The following is a 7,904-nucleotide window of genomic DNA, read 5'->3' as shown; positions in this document are numbered from 1 at the left end:
TGGCCCAGCAGTTTGGCGCTGCCTTCGGCCTGGGGTGTGATCCTGGAGATTCGGGATCGAGTCCCATGTCAGGCTCCCTGCATGCACCTGCTTCTCTCCCTCTCCCTCTCCCTCTGCCTGTTTCTCTCTCTCTCTCTCTGTCATGAATAAATAAATAAAATATTTAAAAAAAAAAAAAGAAAGAAAGGTGTGAGGCTAGGACTCCTGAGAAATCCCAGATCTTCTGCTTGTTCCTATATCCTACTTAAGTCAGTGTCATAGCCCGCATCCTACTGTAGACCACAGACATCTGGAACCAGAGGACGTATAGTCCAGAAGGCTAACAATGAACTATCAAAAAAGAAGTTAAGAAAATAACCCCATTTACCAAAAATAATAAAATATTTAAGAATAAACTTAACCAAGGAGATTAAAGACTTAGTATTTCAAAACATAAAACGTTGACGAAAAGAATTAAAGAAGATGCAAACAAATGGAAAGACATCTCATGTTCATAAATTGGAAGACTTAATAACATTAAAATGTTCATACTACCCAAAATGACCTATAAATTTAGTGCAATCCCTATCAAAATACCAGCGGCATTTTTTTTTTTTTTTACAGAAATAGAAAAAGCAATCCTAAAAGAATCCAAATACCAAATACACTCTTGAGAAAGAAGAATAAAGCTGGAAGCATCACACTTCCTGGTATAAAAATATATTACAAAGTCACAATAAGACAGCATGGTACTGGGGCACCTGGGTGGCTCAGTTAAGCGTCTGCCGGTGGCTCAGGTCATGATCTCAGGGTCCTGGGATTGAGGCCCTCATGAGGCTTCGTGCTCAGCGGGGAGTCTGCTTCTCCCTCTCCCTCTGCCCCTCCCTGCCGCTTGTATGCACTCACGCTGTCTCTGAGAAATAAATAAATAAAATATTTTTTAAAAAACATAAAAAGACAGCATAAAGACCTATATTCAATTAAACTGAATCAACCCGTGCATACACAGTCAACTGAAACTCTCGCTGGTGCCAGGAATACACAGTGGGAAGAAGGAGAGTCTCTTCAATGAGTGGGACTGAGAAAACTGGAGATACACAGACAAATGAATAAAATTGCATCCTCGTCTTAGACTGTACACAATGACCAACTCAAGATGGATCAAAGACTTAAAAGTAGGACGTGAAACTACAGGACTCCTAGAAGACAACACGGAGGGAAAGCTTCATGACATCGGTCTTAGCAATGACCTCTTGGATATGACACCAAAACCAAAAGCAACAGATGCAAATATAGACAAGTGGGATGATACCAACTGAAAAGCTTCTGGTCTGCACAGGAAACCGTCAACAAAGTGAACAGACAACCTGCAGAGTGACGGAAAATTCTTGCAAACCATATAACCGATAAGGGTTTAATATCCAAAATCTATAAAGAACTCATGCAAGTCAATAGCAAAAGAACAAATAACTTGATTTAAAAATGAGCAAAAGGGGGATCCCTGGGGGGCTCAGCGGTTTGGCGCCTGCCTTTGGCCCAGGGCGCGATCCTGGAGTCCCGGGATCGAGTCCTATGTCCGGCTCCTGCCATGGAGACTGCTTCTCCTTCCTCCTGTGTCTCTGCCTCTCTCTTTCTCTCTCTCTCTCATAAATCAATCAATCAATCAATCAATCAATCAATCAATCAATCAATCTTAAAAAAAAAATGAGCAAAGGGGGCAGCCCGGGTGGCTCAGGGGTTTAGCGCCGCCTTCAGCCCAGGGCCTGATCCTGGAGACCCGGGATCGAGTCCCACATCAGGCTCCCTGCATGGAGCCTGCTTCTCCCTCTGCCTGTGTCTCTGCCTCTCTCTCTTCCTCTCTGTGTATTCTCATGAATAAATAAATAAAATCTTTTAAAAAAATAAAAATGAGCAAAGGGTTTAAACAGACATTTCTCTGAAGAAGACAGATGGCCAATGAGTATATGAGAAAGTGTTCAGTATCATCAGGGAAATGCAATTCAAAATCAATGAGACAAAAACAAAATAATAAAATAAAAACCCCAGAGAAATATTCTGTTAGGTTAGCTATTATCAAAAAAACCCCAAAAGATAAATAGTGTCAGTAAGGTGTAGAGAAATCAGAAAATCGTACAGTGTTAGTGGGAATGCAAACCGGAACAGCTGCTGTGGAGAACAGCATGGAGGCTCCTCAAAAAGTCAAAAATAGAACTACCATAGGTAGTAAATACCCAGGAATTGGGTAGTAAATACCCAGGAATTCCACGGCCGGGTATTTATTCAAAAGAATTAAAATCAGGATCTTGAAGAGGTGTCTGCACTCCTAGGTTCGCTGTAGCATTTTCACGAAGGCCTAGAGGTGGAGACAACCTCAACGTCTATCAACAGACGAACGGATAAGGAAATTGTGGTCTACGTATATAATGAACTTCTATTTAGCCTGAAATAGGAAAGGAATCTTGGCTTATGTGACAACGTGGGTGAGCCCTGGGGACATTATTCCAGGCGAAGTAAGCTGGTCAGAGCAGATGCCTTTATATGAGGATCCAGAGTAGCCTAACTCAGAGAAGCAGAGAGTAGAATGGTGGTTGTCAGGGGATAGGGAGAGGGGGAAATGGGGAGTTGCTGTTTTCTGTTTTGTTTTGTTTTTAGTTTTTATTCATTTATTTGAAAGAGCAAATGAGAGAGAGAGCGAGCGAGCATGAGCAGGGGAGGGGCAGAGGGAGAAGCAGACTCCCCGCTGAGCAGAGAGCCCCATGCCGGGCTCCATCCCAGGACCCTGAGATCATGACCTGCCCCGAAGGCAGATGCTCCACTGACTGAGCCACCCAGGTGCCCCCCCCCCCCACAAATTGCTGTTTTTAAAAGGGTATAAAGTTTCGGTTATGCAAGATGAAGACACTCCAGAGATCTGCTCTACAACACAGCCCTTACAGTTAGCAATACTGTCCTGCGCACCCAAAAATTTGTCAAGAGAGTAAATTTCATGTTATCTTTTCTTACCACAGTAACAAAAAAAAGCGTCCCGAAGGATTTGTGGAATGCCTCCTCCTTCCTTCTCCTGTTCTTACCCCGACGGAGAAGTGTGAGTAGCCTTCGTAGAACAAAAAAGGAAGCTGTTCCCTTAGAACTGGGCTTCTTGACCTCGTCGCTGTTGACGTTGCAGGCCAGATAATTGTGGTGAGGGACGGTCCTGCGCATCATAAAATATTTAGCAACATCCCCAGCCTCTACCCACCGGATGCCAGTAGCAACCCCCATCCCACAGTTATGACAACCCAAACTGTGTCCAGAAATTGTCAAATGTCCCCCGGGTGCCCAAACCCCTCCTGATTGCGAAGGACTGCCTCGGGAAGCGCCCCAGCACGCTAGAGCTTTGGCACCCAACGTGGCCACGGGGGCGGGGGGGAGGGGGGGTCAGATGTGGAGCTTGGCGGTGGTGGGACCCGGAAAGCCACCTTTCTCAGGAGCGCAGCATGGCCCTGAGAGTGTTCCAGCGCCCCGGTTGGCAAAGACCCCCCAAAAGCACAGCTTGTTTTCAGTCTACTTAGTTTTCCATCCCCAACGACATTACAGGGAAAAAGCATCCTGCATTCGTTCCCTGGGCTGGTAACAAATTACCACCAACCGGGTGGCTTAAAACAATAGAAATATCTTTTTTCTGGTTCTGGAGGCCGAAGTCTGCAATCGAGGTGTCAGGGGGGCTGTGCGCCCCCTCGGGGGTCTCGGGAGAGTCCTTGCATGCCTTTTATCATTCCTGGGAAAAGTGGCTCTGGGTGTACGTTGGCCTGGGGCTGCTGCACCCCAATCTGTGTCTCCGCCTCCACCTGGCTTGTCCTCTGTGTGTCTGGGTGTCTCTTGCAAGGACGCTAGTCATCGGGCTTAGGGCCGCTCGGACAGGCCGGGGTGCCCTCGTGCGACAGCCTTAACATCACTGCAGCTGCAAAGCGCCTACAGGTTCCGCGATGTGGACAGACTTTGTTGGGGGCCCCCATTCAACCCATTACATACCCTAAAGCAATGCTCCCTTTTTTTAAACCCAGAGACTGATCTTTCTATGGTTTATGGTTTTTAAGCCTGTGAAACAAAAAAGTGCAGAGAAGTGGGGAGTGCCACCTGTCGTCTGTCTGTCCGAAGGCCCTTTCCTGAGACTTGGCTGCTGACCGGGGCCCCGTCCGCCTCCGACACCTCAGTGTGTATCTCCTGCCGACGGGACGTGCCTCTACTTAACCGCGGCGTCCTCCCCAAACCGGAGAACCCAGCAGTCCCCGGCCCTCCCCAGCGGCCGCGCTCGCGCGTGTGTTCCTGGCCCAACGATCCACCGCAGCACAGTCGCGCAGCGCCGCTGCCCCCTCAGTTTTCCTCCGTGTGAAGCAGCTGCTCAGACTCCCCTGAGCGTCAAAGTCCCGATGGACCGCAGCCTGAGGGCTGGCCTCGTGGGCTTCCCCGGGGGCCCGATGGCTCAGGACAGCTCCCCGGTCACGCGTGGGCTTCCCCATCACTCGGGCGACCTGTGCCCTCCGGGTGCACAATCGCTGGCCACGAAGGTGTGACCCTGTCCCCTCCCCCGCCCCCCTAATGAGTAGGAGGGCAGGACTCTGACACCAACTTGCCGCCTTCCATCGACTTGCAATTCATTCCTGGTTTATCTGTATCTGAAGGACCCACGACCTGGTGTCACCAGGAGGAGGGAGCCCGGCAGGACCACTAGCTACACTGGCGGCCGAGGGGTGGCCCCGGGGCTGTGTCCTTTAGACGTGTCCCCGTCCCTCGGTGCTCCCTTCCTCGCCCCCTGACCCGCCAGGCCTTCTACGCTTGCCTCTGCGCCCTCGGGGGCTCCGGGCTCCTCGGGGGGATCACGCAGGCCTTGGAGGAGGAGGGTGCATGTGCTGGGCATCCTGCAGACTCGGGGTGACCGGCGGGCGCGGCCCTGTCCCCCGCGCTGCCACCCGCCGCTGCCCTGCCGCCGAGCCTCCCTGGAGCCGGCCTCTGCTGGAGGGGGACACTAGCTGGGGGGGGGCAGGCCTGGGGATGGCCACCTGCCGCGGGGGGACACTGGGGAGACATGGGAGGAGACACAGGGCGGGGGGATGTGGGGGGGGAGAGAGATATGGGGGGGGAGACACGGAGGGGAGAGACACGGGCCAGGAGAGACCTGGGGGGAGAGACCTGGGTGGGGGAAAGAGACACGGGGGGAGAGAGAGATGTGGATCGGAGAGACGGGGGGGCAGAGACCCGGGAGGGGCAGACACCTGGCGGAGGGAGAGAGACATGGGGGGGAGAGAGACCTGGCGGTGGGGGGAGAGACCTGGTGGGGGGAGAGACGGGGGGGAGACATGGACTGGGAGAGACCTGGGGGGGAAGACCGGGGTGGGGGGGAGAGAGACATGGGGGGGAGAGAGACATGGATGGGAGAGACATGGGGGGGCAGAGAGACCCGGGGGGGCAGAGACGGGGCGGGGAGAGAGATACGGGGTGGGGGAGACACGAGGCGGGGGAGACATCCCTGGGAGCTGCAACCCGCCTGGACACCTGCCCGCCGCCACCCGCCCGGTGCCAGGGTCAGTCCCTGGGTGGCGCCGCCGGCCGGGCCGGGGATCAGCAGGTGAGGAGCGAGCGGGCGAGGGAAGGCGAGGCCAGGCGACTAGGCAGGTGAGGCCACGGCCCGGAGGGGAAGCGGACGGAGAGCTTGGTGGCCTCCGGCATCTAGAAGGACGTCGGTCCGTTGAAAGCCTCGCCGCCTTTGCTGCCCGCGCGGCGATTCCGCCGGGTTTCTGGCTTCCTGGAACCCGCTGCCCCTTTTGGTGCTGTTTCCAGTGCATTTCCACTTGTTGCCCTCAGAAGAGCCTCTCGAACATTCTCGATGGTCGCGTCGCCGTGCTTCTGTCCAGGGGAGGCTGTCCTCGTGCGTCCTGGGACAAGGACACACGCCTCTCGCCTCCCAGAGGCGCCTGCAGAACTCTCTAGAAGCAGCTCCCCCTCGGCCGGGCACACGAGGGTGGGGCCCTTGCCCACCGCCGCTCACACCCACAGGCCCGGCCCTGCCCCTGCCTCCCCGTCCCACCCCCTGTCCCTCTGAAACATAATGAAAACAGCATGTGAAAAAAAAAAGCTCCATGTCCCAGAGCTTAGGGGCCACTTCTCAGTGCTAATCACATTGTGCCCTGGCTTTGACCCCGGTCCCGAAGCCTCATCCCCCAAATCTGGAGGCCTCACCTCCCTTCCTGAGGCAGCCTGGGCTCCAGGCCCTTCCTTACCTGCTCCCAGGCAGCCTGTGTCGGGTTCGTGTCCTGCCCATGGGCCGGCTGCCTGCCCCCGGCTGCCCCCTGCCTGCCCCCCGCCTGCCCCCCGCCTGCCCCCAGCTGTCCCCCGGCTGCCCCCAGCGCCCTGCCCTCGCCCTCCCTGGGCCCTTCTCCCTCCAGCCAGGTCCCACAGCCCATTTAAAAATGCGTTTCATTAACGGAGCATTAACTCCCAGGCTCGGGTGTCTCCCCCTTGGGCCCAGCCCCCCGTCGAGCCGCACTCGCTCACCTGCTCCCTCTCCCCAGGACACCACCGCACCCGTTTTTCCTCTCTCTCTGCTGCCTCCTGTCGGTGTCCTCGTCGTGGATTTCAACGCGTGGCGCAATACGTCCACAGAAGCCAGTGCCACTCCAGCCTTCCCTCTCCCCGAGGCCACCGTTCACCATCTCCCCACCCTCTTCTTGACAGAGTTTATGCCCAACACGGTCCCACATTCCCTCTCCAACCCCCCAGATGCGGTCCCCACACGTCCTACTTTTTCAAAGGAAAACGACGACTGCCCGTCCCCTAATCCCAATCTGCCCACACGGCCCCGGGAAGCCTCCTCTTGTGACCTTCGTGACTCTCCTTCCCCGGCTTCTCCTTGGGCTCTCTGACCCGTTTTCCTTTGTCGCTCTCTGAATGTGGGCCTCTCCCGAGGTTCTCCTCTTGGTCCCGGGAGGCCTTCTTGCTTTGCTTCCCTCCCGGCGGCCTGTCATTCTCCCCCTCAGCCTCACCCACACGGTCGCTCCCCCGCCCACGCTGACTCCCCCAACTCCTCTGAGCGCGTGGCCTACCTTTCCCACCGCGAGTGGGACACCTCACTTCACACTTGGCCTGTCTCCAACTGAACTCGGAGTCTTCACCCTAAAAGTCACCCGTCTTGTGCACATGACCCTACCGACCAGCCACGTACGTAGGAACCTTAGAGGGTGACGCCCCGGGTCATCAGCAGCTCATGCTCCCGGCGGCCGCGGCTGGTGTCCGGTCTGTGATTCGGGGCCTACTCCCTCCCCCAGCTCCACTGCCGCCGCCATCTTCCTGGTTCGCCCACCTCTAAACTCCTCGCTTTTCGCTTAAAAACAGAGACTTGATCATCCTGTCCCTGCCTCAGAGATAGCGCTGGTTGCTCATGGTGAGCAGGGAAAGGCCCAGGCTTCTTGGGAGGACAAAGGCCTCCGTGGTATCCCCGGCGCCCTGCCCACCGCGCCGTTGGTGCCCCTCGCTCCGGCCGCGTGGGCCTCCCCGTTGTTCCTCGAACCCGTTTTTCTTTATCCCACGCCCCCACCTGCTATTCCTTCTGTCAGAAAGATATATCTCTTCACTCTCTGCCACCCCAAATGGTCCCGCGGGTCAACATTCAGGTCGACGGTCATCTTTTCCGTGAAGCCTCCTTTGATCCTCCCCGGACAGCAGTTGCTTCTCCTGTTTCTCCTTAGGGGGTAACTCCTGGCCCTAGTTACTTCTAGGGGTTTTACTTCTCCCCGAGGTCACACAGCTCGGGGAGTGGAAGAATGAGAGCACGGACCCGGGGCTGGGTTACCCCCGAGCTCAGTGTCTTTGCTCTAGACCAGTTGTTCCCAATCTTCTCTGTGCCTTGAAATCACCTGGGGAGATGATTTCAAGACTCTTGGTTTGCCCAG

At 55.3% G+C, this 7,904-nt stretch overlaps 1 long non-coding RNA gene across 2 annotated transcripts; it reads right to left on the bottom strand.

Annotated features, from left to right (window-relative positions):
* Positions 1-550: 550 nt before the first annotated feature.
* On the bottom strand, positions 551-7,904 carry LOC144288517 (uncharacterized). 2 transcript variants are annotated; one of them, XR_013356382.1, is made up of 3 exons: positions 7,059-7,904; positions 2,983-3,172; positions 551-892 (listed from the first exon to the last, which is right to left on the bottom strand). It is a non-coding gene; the product is annotated as an uncharacterized LOC144288517 (long non-coding RNA). The 2 variants fall into 2 exon arrangements; XR_013356383.1 differs by lacking the exon at positions 7,059-7,904 and adding an exon at positions 4,096-4,486.

This window comes from Canis aureus, chromosome 18 (assembly GCF_053574225.1).
Source record: "Canis aureus isolate CA01 chromosome 18, VMU_Caureus_v.1.0, whole genome shotgun sequence".
NCBI classification, from domain to species: domain Eukaryota; kingdom Metazoa; phylum Chordata; class Mammalia; order Carnivora; family Canidae; genus Canis; species Canis aureus.
The sequence above is the reverse complement of the archived record's forward strand: the minus strand, read 5'-3'. Positions and strand labels throughout refer to the sequence as shown.